Source organism: Odocoileus virginianus, chromosome 23, assembly GCF_023699985.2.
Source record: "Odocoileus virginianus isolate 20LAN1187 ecotype Illinois chromosome 23, Ovbor_1.2, whole genome shotgun sequence".
Classification (NCBI taxonomy): Eukaryota; Metazoa; Chordata; class Mammalia; order Artiodactyla; family Cervidae; genus Odocoileus; species Odocoileus virginianus.
In genome coordinates, this window is record NC_069696.1 from 10500654 (window position 1) to 10515172 (window position 14519).

General features: G+C 45.1%; 1 protein-coding gene across 5 annotated transcripts in view; it reads right to left on the reverse strand.

Annotated features, from left to right (window-relative positions):
* Positions 1 to 14519, reverse strand: part of PACSIN2 (protein kinase C and casein kinase substrate in neurons 2) — a 108902-nt gene that overhangs the window by 40230 nt on the left and 54153 nt on the right. The window contains exon 1 of one of the 5 annotated variants that reach the window (XM_070453461.1): positions 70 to 189. The exons of the other annotated variants lie outside the window; for them this stretch is intronic. The gene's annotated coding sequence lies outside the window, so the exon portion shown is untranslated. Of the gene's footprint in view, positions 1 to 69; positions 190 to 14519 lie in introns of those variants that run through there. 5 annotated transcript variants of the gene reach the window in all.

Here is a 14519-nt window from a genome sequence, read left to right on the forward strand (position 1 = left end):
TTCCAAAGCAGGCGCATTCCCGCCCAGCTGTGACGGCCTGGCTCCCAGAGCTTTGCTCATTCGACTCACCTTATACTGCTGAACCTGTGACACTTTCACGTCCAAATGTCTATTCCTTTGGCTACCGCAGGGCTGTCAAAACCAACAAGGGCTCCTCTCAGTGGGGCTCAGTTCCGCCAGCTGCATTCTCATTACTCAACCCTTTCCTCTGTCATCTACAGTCTGTCTTTGCTGCAATCACAGCAAACAAGCCATCCTGCGGTTGGCTTTTTTCAGTTGCATAATGAGCATTTCCCCTGTTGTCCGTGCTGTCTCCCCATCGCTCCTAACAGCTACATGACGTCACGTCTTGGCCCACATTGCGCCCAGCCCCCACGGTCAGTAGCCTTGGGGACCTGGGTCTTCCCCAGTCAGCTCCAAGACTGGGGGAAGGTCACAGTACACACAGCTCCCCACTCTGTCCTGTTACTTCATCAGGGGCTCTGGGCTCACACATTCTAATGATATTTGGTGAACCTCTCAGGTGTAGTTTAAAAATCGAGAGTTTGATCCAACATCCTCAATCTACATGTACGGGGGAGACTACACACTCAAGAAAATACCCTGAGAGGCACAGGAGAAAAAATGACTCCAAAACACACCGTGGCCTTTTGGGGCTTCCTTGTTTCACACGATGAATCTGAGTACATTTTAGAAGATGAAATGGCACTGACAATATTACACATGAATTAGAAACAGATAGAAAAGGGAAAAGAAAAGAATAAATGCCTGTAAAAAGGAGACTTCAGCTGTGGGGGTGGGGGGGACGACGACAAAGGAGCCTCACCACAGCTTCTAATTTCTCACTTAGTAAATACAGATATCAGACATCCTGGGGTCTTTTGTTTGATTTTAAAAGCTTCTAGTAAACAAACATTTATGAGGGGGACTTCCCTGGTGGTCCAGTGGCTGAGACTCCAAGCTCCCAATGCCGGGGGCCCAGGTTCAATTCCTGATCAGTGAACTAGATTCCACACACCCCAACTAAAGATCCCACAAACCACAGGGAAGATCAAAGATGCCGTGCGACACAACTAAGACCTGGCACAGCCAAACAAACGATTTTTTTAAGTTTGTGAAGCTTTACATTTGAAATTCCTTTGATGTACACTTTTCAAAACGTTCAGGACTCACTCCATTCAACCTTTCCCAGACACAGCTATCCACAACTGGATGGTGGGCTGACGTCCCTTCACCTAGAGGGAGGTTGTCAATGCTTGCACACAATTAATTCCCCCTAACAGGCAGCAATGGGAGTGGTTCATCTGTCTGGTTTAGGGTATCACTGGGTATACATTGCTGGGAATGCCAATTTTTAAATAAAAATACACATAGATATTTATATACCTCAAATAAACAAACCCAAAAAAGCTACACTGATTGCATTTAATTTTTGATGATTCAGAAGTCATTTTTCACTCTTATGAAGGGCTCTCACAGCCAAAATTTGGAAGACTCCCTCCAAATTTGCCACACAAACAGCTGTGGAACCTTGGGCATTTTCTCAACATTCCACTGCTGCTGCTGCTGCTGCTGCTGCTAAGTCGCTTCAGTCGTGTCCGACCCTGTGCGACCCCAAAGACGGCAGCCCACCAGGCTCCTCTGTCCCTGGGATTCTCCAGGCAAGAACACTGGAGTGGGTTGCCATTTCCTTCTCCAGTGCATGAAAGTGAAAAGTGAAAGTGAAGTCGCTCAGTCATATCTGACTCTTAGGGACACCATGGACTGCAGCCTACCAGGCTCCTCCGTCCATGGGATTTTCCAGGCGAGAGTACTGGAGTGGGTTGCCATTGCCTTCTCTGAACATTCCACTACCTTCAACTAAAGAGTGCGAGATGAAACAAACTGTTAGATTTCTTTGAGTTTAAAATGTTTTAGAAGAGCCTCCTACTGGCAAGAGATGATAAGAGAATTTGAGTGGACTCAAGCCAAGTCATCCTAAGAGTAAGGTCATTTGCAATAACCTTCACTGCTGACTTTCCTGGTGGTCCAGCGGTTAAGACTCTGCACTTTCATTGCAAGGGGCGCAGGTTTGATTGATCCCTGGTTGGGGAACTAAGATTCCACATACCACACAGCATGGCCACAAAGCTTAAAAAAAAGAGAGAGAGAGAGAGAGAGAGAGAGAGAGAGAGAGAAGAATGAACAGCATGCTGACAAAAACAAAAAAACACCACCATGATTTGGGTCATCCAGTATTTCTATCTGGTTTGAGCAAATGGGAAAATTTAAGAATTACAAAATGAAATGCTTCTGACAGTTCAGGTTCAAAAGTAAATTTATCATTTTAAGTGAAGTTAAGTCAGAGAAATACAAATATCATATTATATCACTTATATGTGGAATCTTAAAAACTGATACAAATGAACTTATTTACAAAACAGAAACAGACTCACAGATTTAGAAAACAAACTTCTGGTTACCAAAGGGGAAAGGGAGGGACAACACCTAAGTAGGAGCTTGGGATTAACACACAAACACTACTATACATAAAATAATCAAAAAGGGCCTACTGCAGAGTACAGAGACCTCTACTCAAAACTCTGTGATAACCTACATGGGGTAAGATTCTCAAAAAAAAGAAAAAAAGATCTATGTATAACTGAAGCACTTTGCTATACACCTGAAACACAACATTGTAAATCAACAATACTCTAATATAAAATAAAAATTACAAAACAAAAGTAAATCTAAACTTGAAGTACCTAATCTTAGAAATAGATGCTAAATGTATAGTGTGATGATTACTAATGAGATATTAGACTTGTTTTAATACTTTAATTTGAACTAACATTCAAGCTCCTAGGATATTCTTTGTGACTTAAATGTATTAACATGTGCTTCCTTGATTAAAAGAATGAAAATATTAAGCAAATGAAAGTAATAAACTGAGAAACCTCACTACTAAGGCTTCAGCAGATGCAGCAAAGGTGTAACAGCATTTGGGCAAAAGTAGGGGATGAGGGACCATTTCTGTTATCGGTTACTATGGCGAACAGGGGCACTGGTAACACATGAGCTGACATAATAATTTACCGGACTAAAACGTCAAGTCTGATAGGGACCAGGATGGGTAGAAGGGAGATGCCAAGTAGAGCAAAACAGGAAACTTGTCAAGCCTAGGACAGCAGGGGAAAAGACAAGGAAAAAAAGGGGGTCCAAAGCTGGCCATGGTTCAGGCAGTCCTGACCCTTACAAGGGTCTCACATGGTCAGCATCCACATGCCCCATGGCCATCAGACGTGCATCAGCGAGGGTGGAACTCTAACCTGGATAGTCCAGTACTGTCTCCCATCTTTTCTTCCCTCAGCCCACGTTTACAAGCCCTAATCAATTTGCAGACACCGGGGAGAGTTGTGAGGTGTTCACACCTGCATTCAGAGTGGTGTGGGATGCAGTCTCCATCCTCAGCAGATGGCAGAATTAACAAGTCAATATTTATTGAGCGCTTCCTAGGTGCTAGGCACCATTCATTCTCAGAACAGTGCTACCAGGAAGCTACTATAACTCTCATTTTACAGATGAAGAAATAAGGCACAAAAGTGCTACAATAACTTGATCAAGGCCACAGAGCTAGGAAGCAGTAGAAAAGTTAAAGTGTTAGTCACTCAGTCGTGTCCAACTCTTTGTGACCCCAGGGACTATAGTCCACCAGGTTCCTCTGTCCAAGGAATTCTCCAGGCAAGAATACTGGGGTGGGTTGCCATGCCCCCCGTCCCAGTGGAAGTAGTAGAGCTGGGATTCAAACCCAGGTGAGGAGCCCCAGAGCCTGCCCCTGCACCAGGCTACGCTTCCTCCTATGACACAGGTGATGGAAGATGGAGAGGAGAGGTTAGGAATGTGAGCATGACTCCAACAAAACAAAAGCTGGGGGCTTGATGGGATAGCACCCTACCCAAGGCTCCAACAAGGGCAGGCTGTCGGCATCATTCATTCACTCTGCAGTCACCGAGCACCCGTGGAGGAGCCTTGCTCTGGAAGCATGCCTGCTCAAGAGCTCAGGTGGCTGAGGAGGGAGATAAACACACAGCCCACACCTGCCTCACTCAGGATGAACTCCCGAGGTGGGCGCAGTGCCCAGCATGACAAGGCAGTAATGACAGAATGAATGAACAACGAATGAATCTCTGTGGCACATTAGCAAGATAACTATGGGCAAGTTTCTTAACCTCTCTGAGCCTCAGTTTCCTCATCTAGAAAATAAAACCAATACTTCCTATTAATCCTTGAGATTGTTACACAGATGAAACACCTCAGTCCAGGGTGGAAACAGCTGCTCTCCATCATGGTATTGAGGAAGGCAGGAATAGGATGTCCAGAGCAGGCACTTTCCCAGCCTGGGGACACCAAGCTGAACCCTCGGAGCCAGTGGGAAGCAGGAGGGTGTACGCGCCCAGGGGCAGGGTGTTCCAGAGGGAAGAAACCTTGTGGAAAGGTGGGGGGTGGGGGAGATGGGGGTAGGCGGGGGCACAGACCACCCAGGCTTCAAGGGTTAGACAGCAAGGCGGGTGCACACCCTGAAACAGGAACAGTGAGGAGGGAAGGAGGAACTGGTGTCACACTTCTATACAAAAATCCCCATGTGGTTCAACTTGATGAGTTTCTCGCAACTTGTAATCTTCCAGCTGCTGGCTATGCTGAGAACTATTTTACACACTATTAACTACATGTTTTAAATGACAGGATCACACAGAGATCATTTGATTATAATTAACGATCAGAGTACACTTATTTACACAATAGCTCTCCTCACAAAGAGCCCAGAAAACTGACAGAATCCCAAATTACTAGGAAGGCAGGTGGTATTAATTACTCTAAAATGTCAAAGATAAAATGAAAACAAAAGTTTAATGTTTTTCCAAGTGATCCCAATATTAGGTAGAACAGAAAATTCACCCTCACTTTCAATTTCTAGTCTCCTTAGGACCACCTTTTAAAATACTTAAATCACATCACTTCCCTGCTCCAAACCCCTCACACTCAGAGCTCAACCCTAAGTCCCAGCTTGGCCACAGTCCCATCATGATCTGGCCTTGCCTGTCCCTCTGGCTGACCTCCCTCCCTGGCTGGCCCTGCTCTGCCTCAGCCACAATTATCTTCCCACTGCTTCTCGATCACACTGGGCTCATCTCTACCACAAAGCCTTTGTACACGCCGCTCCTTCTCCTTAGAATGCTGCTCTTCCTTGAAGTGAGTGCCTGGCCAGCTTGTGGACACCACAGCAGCCTCTGCCCAGAGATCTGCAGAGGAGCTTCCCTGACGATCCCCTCTCAGCCAACCCACCTCCCACCCTCACCTCTGTAAGATCTGTCTGATTTTAACAATAATATACTGTTGGGAGCAATTTCTTTCATGAAGCTGTGTAGTGACATCTCTTGGATGACACAGAGAAAAAAAGACTAGTCACTCAGATTATTAACTACAAACGTTTCTCGAGCTGAAAGCAAAAATTTTTCAGCGATTCTTTAAAAGTCAATCATTCCACAATGGCCAGTCACTCAGTTGGAAGACCTTCCCACCTGGAGCCTCCTGGGCAGCCTCGAGAGCACCCAGAACCAGTTTTTATTTTGTTTTTATTGTTCAGAAGGGTTCTCTCTGAATCAGTGGAAGCAGTTGTGTTAGTAACCGAAGGTCCAGTCAGTAATACCACACTTTAAATTCTCAAGTATTAGGAACCGCTCTGTCATTGAGTCAACAATTATATTTATAGCAGGATTTGAGAATGTCTGGCCAGATGAGTCCCCTACAACAAGCCCCAGGCATAGGCCCAGAACCTAGTCTGTTACTAGGACAAGTTGGTTATCCCTGAAAGAGTGAAAGAGGTCAAAAACTTTAAGAGACTAGAAACAAACTACCTATACAATTCCATATTGCTTTCAGACTTTCTCTAGATCCTGAACAGTCCTTTAAGAAATACACATTTCTCAAAGCAATAAAACACAGAAAATTATCCCCTTGAACAGTCCTGAATGCCAGGAAGAGAGGGCAAGGCAAACTTTGCCACTGAGTGCTGGACCAGCACTGTTTTCCTTCTGACTGCAGTGTCTTAAAACAGGAGACCTTCCCAAAGTGAAAGCTTCACTCAACCCCAAAATACATGAACAAACAAACAAGAGTGAGAGAGCACACACACGTTCTTGCTTAAGGAGAACCAAGTCTGCTGAAGGTCTGGACCAAAACGTCCAGGGCCATCACTTCCCAAGCAAACGTGGCAGCCTGTCCATCCTCTAGGTTCCCTCACCTTGGGACCTAAAGGGGAAGCAGCTCCACACAGATGCCACCAGTCCCGTGCTTGGACGGCCGATGAAAGCCCCCAGATCATCTCCACCCACCACACTCACTGCACGGTCCTCCACAGAGCCAAACCTCCTCTCTCCCCAACATCTGTAGTGGGGGAAACAGTTAACTTTTCTAACTTGGGAGAAAATGCTATTGCAGTTGGAGAAACATTCTTGGGTATCATGAATAAGATGTTCTGATTCCAAGGAATTGTAAATTTGATATTAAAGTGTGTGAAAGTATGAACAAGCAGATTTGAGGAAATATTATGGAGCCATGGTAACAGAAACCACGGAAGAAAAGCTGGTTGCACAGAACTGTTTAAAAATAAACCGGATACTAAAATACCAGCAAAGAGCTACAATGACTCACACTGTTCTCCTCAAATACTTATGAGAACAGCCAGTTCTTTGACAGTCTTCCAGGCTTTTTCCCCATTGGAGAAACGTGAGACAAAGAAAGTGAAAAGAAGCTTTGAGATTTTTCTCTAACTTTACCAGCAACTTGATATGAATAGGACCCTATAGGTTCTAAAGTTTGATGGGGGGTATGGAAATGTACATTCATGCAGAGAGAACTGTTTTGAGGCTTTTCATAAAAGTCAAACTAATTCAAAAATAACCAAAGCCCCAGAGTATGCAACACTAAGTGCTCAAATACTAGTCAATGTGGTAAAGAACCTAAGCACAATTTCCATCACTGATGGACAACCTTCCAAGGCATTGTGTATGTGTGACCACCTTCTCCCTCGCTTTGCCTGCATGAACACGCCGCCCTCCCCTTTCGGCCCCCATCCCCACTGCACGTCCTCTAACTGCACGCACACACCTTTTACCATGGCAGCGCTGCACAGGCCACCCTCTTGGGCCCACAAACAGAAGAAACCCACAGGTCTCAGACCTGGGGCCCACATGTTCAGCACTCTGCTCCCTCAGACCGCCCTTCCCTCCACTCCTACTCATCCTGCAAAGGCCAGTTTGAGTGTTCTCTCCTTGAGGAGCCCCTCAACCACGCAATGACCCTCTGCCTACCACTGTCCTGGTACAACTCCTCCATGGAGGATATCACTGGGCTGCTATAACTTATTCTCCACAACTGGAACATTAGCTCCTGTGGGCACCCTAGTACCTATCACAGTACCTGTGGTGACAGGTGACAGTCACTGAAGGAAGAACTGGATTCAGGCAACGAATGACCTCTCAGAAAACCTGAGTCCTGGAATGTCTGTGCCATTTTTCTCATTAATCAAGACCTAGTTCCTCCCTGTTCCCCCTTTCCCAGCCCTGTTCACAGTATCTCTTCTCTTCTTCTCCCATGAAAATAATTGTTCTCTCGGGCAAAATGCCACCCCTTCACATGCCCAAAGACCCGTTTTGGACATACTGTCTATGCACCAACAACTCTGTCTGGAGCCAGAGCACCAGAAAAACTTGTCTGTGAAACAGCTTTGCACAAGTTGGTAAACAGCTTCAATGAAGTAACTGTACTTAGGTGATCCCTTAAAAATTTCTTTGTTTAGGGAAGACTTTTTTAATCTTTTGCAACACAAATTATTTATCAAGTCCCATAATCATCACTACCATTTCAATTTGGTTTAATACCAAAAGCCCAAAAGAATCACCCAAACACACCCAGGTTCTGAGCCATGGAAAGCGTTGCCCAAAGAGACAAAGGTCAACTTGATAACATGCTCACCGCAAGAAAGCAGAACACACTGAGCCAATGGGAACCTGGGAGACCAACCAGCAGCAGCAAACCCACCAGGTATGGGGAGCCGGCTCTCAGACGCTCCCCACCACAGCCGAGGAGGGGGCTCCTGTGCATCCCATGAGGGGCTTCAGGGGTGTCTCTGACAGCTCCGGCTAGGAACAGGGCTGGCCCACCCATCTGGGTCTGTCTAGTTGTGCACAGCTAGCAAATCACATTACTGCTCTGCGCTTCTGGTTTTCCATTCATAAAACAAAGAGGGGTGACGATGCACACCCTGCAGACTTCTCAATGAGGGTTAGCTCAGAGAATGCAACGAGTACCTGTTTCTCATGCGGCAAACAATAAATGTTGATTACTTTCCCTGGCTCTGGTTGCAAATCTAATGAGATGGAACAGAATGACCTTGGTCTCAGCACATGACTCCTTGGGCCTTAGATTTCCTTGTTCATACAGTAGGTGATCTTCAAGTTCTATGTAGACTCTAACATGCAAAGTGGAGCCTGGGTATACAGGCAAAGGACAGACAGGGCTGGCATTGGCTCAAAGTTTCTAGTGAAAACGAGTACTATGCATTTTGTTTTAAAACAAGAAATGAAGAAAGATGACTTAAAAAAAAAATGAAAGTAACAAAAGGAGGTTGGTTTTAATTAAATTAGCATATACCCATTGGGACTGCATTGATAATCTATCCACCCTACTGCTTTTATTTTCCATTCTTTCTAATCTATAATCATATAAAGTGCTGGGGACTCTAAAAGGAGCTGGAGAGGGCAAAAACCTCTCCACCCTCACAGAGTTTATGTTCTAGTACAGAAGACTGACAGAGAAAATGAATCACACAGTAGCAGCTATGCAGCGAAATCAAGCAAGGAAGAAGGATGTGGGGGGCAGCCGAAAGGAGCCAGTCTCCTGAAAAGGTGATATCTGAGACAAAATGGGAAGGAGGAGCCACGAGGAGCTCCGGGGAAAGGCCCATGCCAAAAGGAAGATCACCCACGACGGCACAGAAGGCCTGTCTGACGTGTTCAAGAAACAGTGAAACAGCTACTGAAGTATTTCCCAGGGAGAAATGACGGTGGCTGAGACCACACAGACAGCAGGAGAAACGACGCGTGAGTTTTAAAAGAATACTGAGGCTAAAACAAAATGCCCTCATTCTTTCAACTTCTATCCACCCCGACTTCCTGACTCCCAGGCTCAAGCGTTCAACCAACCTCTGTGCCCAGCAGCAATCATGTCCTGTGTGTCGCTAAGCTCAGCTCCCCCGACCCAGACTTTCTCAAGACCCACTGTGGACAATGAGTGGAGACGTGCACCCCGAGCCCCTTCCATGGAGCCGTGGTTCAGAGAAGCAGGAGAGCCCAGCACCCCACGTCTGGGGAACCAGCTGCGCAGACGGGAGCCGGGGCAGCTTCTCCTTCCCACCAAGCAGTCCCGCACCCCCATCTCCAGGAGGCTCTCAGCCTTCCACATGGCGACTTCAGAGAGAGACCAGCCATCTGCTCTGCACAGGAGACTTCGCAAACTCACTTCCTTACCACCCCTACCCACATGTGCACAGAGCAAAACAAAATCATCCTGCTGAATGTTCGATTCAAGCCAATAATCCTAAAAACCAAGGCCATTTAAACTGAGCAGAATGCAAAATGTTTCTGAAGCACACCAGTCACTTCAGGTTAAGTTTAAGAAAATCTTCTAAAAGCACTCACTCCGGATCAGCAGGTGGGGTTTAATTTCTAAAATGCTTTCTGGACTCAGGAAGAGGCAGAAGATGTGACTAGACAATACTCAGCAGTGAATTCCTAAGGTCTGAGAATGAAAATGATGATGGGTCTGTAGATCCAGAGAAAGGTGTCTTTATTTTCACAATGAACCTGAAGAAGGAAAGAAAGTCCCAGATGCAGAAAATGCTTATTAACACCTCTACCTTTGGGATATGCAAGGAGGTGTTAAAAGGCTTGACCTTTCCTTTCTGATTATCTTATAGGAAATGAACTCAAATCTTAAAACGAGACATTCGATGGCAGGCACAGCAGACTTCAGAAGCAGTCAGGGAAGTTCTTTCTCTTGGGAAAGGCTCACGGAATATGTACTGTGTGTTAAGGATCAAACCACGTAGAGGGTGTATCAATATGCACGGCCCCAGACAGGCCACTGGGCAACTTGCCAGGGTCCTTTAGGCTCTGCCTTTTCCTCCAGACAGGCTGGTCAAGTCAGCACTCCCGCCACACACCACCTGCGCAGCCTCACAGAGGTCTGTCTCCTACTTTATCTGGAATTCCTCAGGGGAAGGACTCTGCCCTCTGTATCTATGCATAACCCAAAACAGGGGCTCCAGAAATGAGAGAGGGCCATGGGGTGGAGGGTAGGGAAGGGGAGAGAGGAGGTGCTACCTTAGTTGAGTCTTAAAGGTCAGTGAAGGTGACAGACTTTCTATGCAAGAAATTAGTATTAAAAAATACTAAATACCCTTAAGATGACAACGTTTTGCCCCTGTTTCTTTTGCATCCTAATAGCTGAAAGGAAACAAGTGGTGGCCCAGACCCATGGTCATTTTCTGATGGCTTTTCACCTTCTGGGTAATAACTGTGTTAGGTTACAGAGAATTGGCAGTGAAGGCAGGATGAGACATCAAGTCCTTGCCTCGGCTGAGTCCATTAGCTGTCCATCCACCTACATGACTTAAGCAGGAGATGGAGCAAACAGAATTTAGACATGTCCCCCCAAATCATTTTTCTCATGTAACAGAAACATGTCAGCTGACAGGTCCGTGCCTGGGACTGATTTTTGCTGTAATATTTTTTAGACCTCTGGTTGGCAAGCACCCTGGGAACGTGCAGACTCAGGCTGAAGATTTCCCTAAACTAAATACTGAGTTGATGCTCCATAGGTTTAAAAATAGAAAAAATTACTTTCAAAGGACAAAAGTGACACATTTTCAAATCTACTCCCTTCCCCAAAGTTCTGAAAAGGGACCAACCCCACAGTGGGAATGGGACACACCCCAAAAGGCAATATTTTGAGAGAAATATACCCATGCTTTTAAGATTGGGGTGGAACTGGGCTGCAGAGAGAGATGACAGAGCCAGGAGACCTGGGTTCTACTGCATGCTCTGGCTTTTACCTGCACAGGTCACTTCCCAGCCAGCCTGGGCTTCCTTACTTACTGAAATAGACACATTCCCTGCCCCGCCTAGCTTTCGGGTAATGGAAGGATGGTTAGAAATCACCACACAAACAGTATCCCTGCATCCTGTGGTTGGTCCCCTGGTCATTCACTTATTTGTCAAGTAACATATCTTGAGCACCTACTATGTTTGGGTTCAGGAGATCACACAAGTAAGACAAAGTCTCAGATTTTTAAGAGCTTGTATTTTAGTGGGATTTGCACATCCCAGGACTTTGACAAACTGGATTTAGAATGCTCCACCTGGCACCAGACTCAGCTACTAGCTATCTAAAGTTGGAGTTTTCCCTGGCCCTCTACAGAGCAGCTCCTTGGAGAGAGTCAAAGCTCAAGTATGACAGTGACTGCGATCAGCCTAACAAATGTTATCTACTACTATTATCACACAGTCAGCCATTAAAGAACAAAAACTACAACTAAATGAAAATGAAGTTGGAGTAAAACCTCAAATTCCTTTTTAACTACTCAGCAATTAGGATAGCATTTTATTCCAAAAATAGATTTTTATACTCTTTGCAGCAAAAGGAAAGAAGCCCATTGCAAAGTAAATATACTGTGATCCACTCAAGGCAAGTCCATGATGTCTTCATCTCTGCATCTGCACAGGGCAGAGGAGCACTACGTGTCTATTGTTGAATAAGCCACTACAGTCAGCAAGAATGAAGCTCAGAGCAGAGTCTACGGTGCTCCAGGGAGTGTTCACACTCTCTTTAATATCCACTTGTCCTTCCACAGACTTAGAAGCTGAGTCACCACGGTCAGCGGGTTCAGTAGAAGTAGTGTCACCAGAATGGAGCCCTGCGCTAGGGATGGGGAGACCACGGCGGCCTGGAGATGCAGACTCCCCAGTTCCCATCGCTCCCTTTCAAGCTGGAAGCCCCTACCTCCCTCCTCTGGCTCCTCTCTTACTGTGGGGTTCTGTGCTTAATCCGGGATGTCACAGTTTAGGAGGTTCAAAAAAAATTTTGTTTCTACAAATGAAAAATATCTGAACACATCTCAAGAAAGGACAAAGGAATGGTACTATTTGCCAGGTGGGGCTGTGTGAGGGTTGATGGTTTAAGTATCTGAAACTCTGCCATTTTTTCAATACCTTTATTGAGACATAATTCATACACATTTACCCATTCGACATATACACAATGATTTTTAGTGTTGAGCATTGTGTATCAGGACCACAGCCAATTCTGTCACCCCCAAAAGCAACTCTGTTCCCCCTTCACTCTTTCAGTGCTTGGCAACCACTAATCTATTTCTGTCTCCATGGATCTGACTATTCTGGACTATTCCATCTCATATAAATGGAATCATACAACACGATCTTTTGTGATCATATGTGTTCTTTTATGACTTGTCTCTTTACCTTGGCACGATGTTTTCAGCTATGGTAGAGCACGTATCAGTAACTCATTCCCTTTTATTGCTAAGTAATATTCCATTGTACAGATATACCACAATTTGTTTACAAATTACCAAGCTGACAGACATTTGGGTCTGTCTGAAGAAGCTGAGTCAACACAGTCAGCGGGTTCAGAAGTGGTATCCACTTTTTTGGCTATTATGAATGATGCTGCTGTGAGAATTTGGGTTCAAGTCTTTGTGTGGACCTATGTTTTTATTTCTTTCAGGTACCTAGGTGTGGAAATGCCAGGTCATATGGTAACTCTATGTTTAACCTTTTGAGGAGCTATTTTCCCAAAGTGAGTTGTTTCCAATAGCCAGCCAGACTGTTTTCCAAGCAGTTTTTCCATCCATCCCCACCAGCAGGATATGAGGGTTCCAACTTCTCCACAAACCAACATTTGACACTATACACTTGGATGAGCTTGAAATGTCTTATGGAGCTAAATAAAAATCTATTTTAGACAACTCAAAGAAAATAGCTTATTTTTTGGCTTTTAGAAAATTTGTGATGTACAAGAACAAAAGACATCAGAGAAAAACATGGATGTGCCCCAAACTTATTATTTTAAACCTTTGCACAATAAATTGTAATATGGAAAGCAAAGAAAAATTGATTTGACACAACTGATAATCTTGTTACCTAAAGTACACTATTAATAAAGACTGATATGAAGACTGAGGATTCAATTCTACTGCACAAAGAAGTTGTCAAAGATGAATATCCAGGAAAGAAGATAGCTGGGGCACAGAAGTGCACAGAGAAGCCCTCTCTGCTAAACCAGGCCATGTGGCTAATGTGCAGAGCCCCCGACCTTCTCCTGTCTCCCCATCATCTGCCGAGAAAGCCTGCACTACAGCTACAGGAGAGCAGACTCCTGAGTCTGCCTGGCCCCAGAGTGACTGTGTAGACTTGCGCCCCAATGCCCCACAAGCGACCTGCAGAGCAAGCAAGGAAGACATTCTGTTATGTGAACCTCTGAGATTCAGGGTTAGGTTGTTGCTGCAGCTTAACCTACCTAAATCTACTCCTACAAATTAACATGTGGGGGAAAAGTACAACCTTCCTTTAAAAACAGAAATAACTGGACTTCCCTGGTGGCTCAATGGTTGAGAATCTGCCTGCCAATGCAGGGGACACAGGTTCAATCCCTGGTGCTGGAAGATTCCACATGCCACAGGGCAACTAAGCCTGGGCATCACAACAACTAGCAGGGGCTTTGGGGCCCCTGCTCCGCAACAAGAGAAGCCACTCCAGTGAGACACCTGGGCACCGCCACTAGAGTAGCTCCCGCTCGCCGCAATTGAAGAAGCCCGCATGCAGCAATGAAGATCTAGCACAGCCAGAAATAAACAAACAAAAACAACTGCTTTTAAAAATGGAAATAACTTGAGAAAATTAAAATGATAACCCCAGTGGGGCCACAGAAAAATAGGGATAAACTCTAACATTGCTGACAGACTTCATGGAAAAATCTGGAAACAGAACAAGGCAGATGACAGTTACTAACCTCTGACACTGTGGGCCCACTCTGGGGAATATGACCCAAGTAAATAAATTCAAAGAAAAAAGAACTTGAACAAAATGTTCATCCCAGTAATACTTATAACAGCAAAGACTGGAGAACAAGTCAAATGCTCACAAACTGTGACATCAGTGACTTGACAGAGTGGACACTACACAGCCACTATGAAAGATAAGCAAGGGAACCACTTTATATTGAAAACTGGGCATAAGCAAAAAATAAAATAATGCATAGACCTTTATTACACACAAATGCTAAAGGTAAGGATTATATACTTTCTTCCTTGTAACCCCAGTGCTTAGTATGAAGTAGATGCTCAAATATTTGCTGAATGACTGGGTGTCTGACCAGAAGGTAACCATGTCGGGGATGAGAAG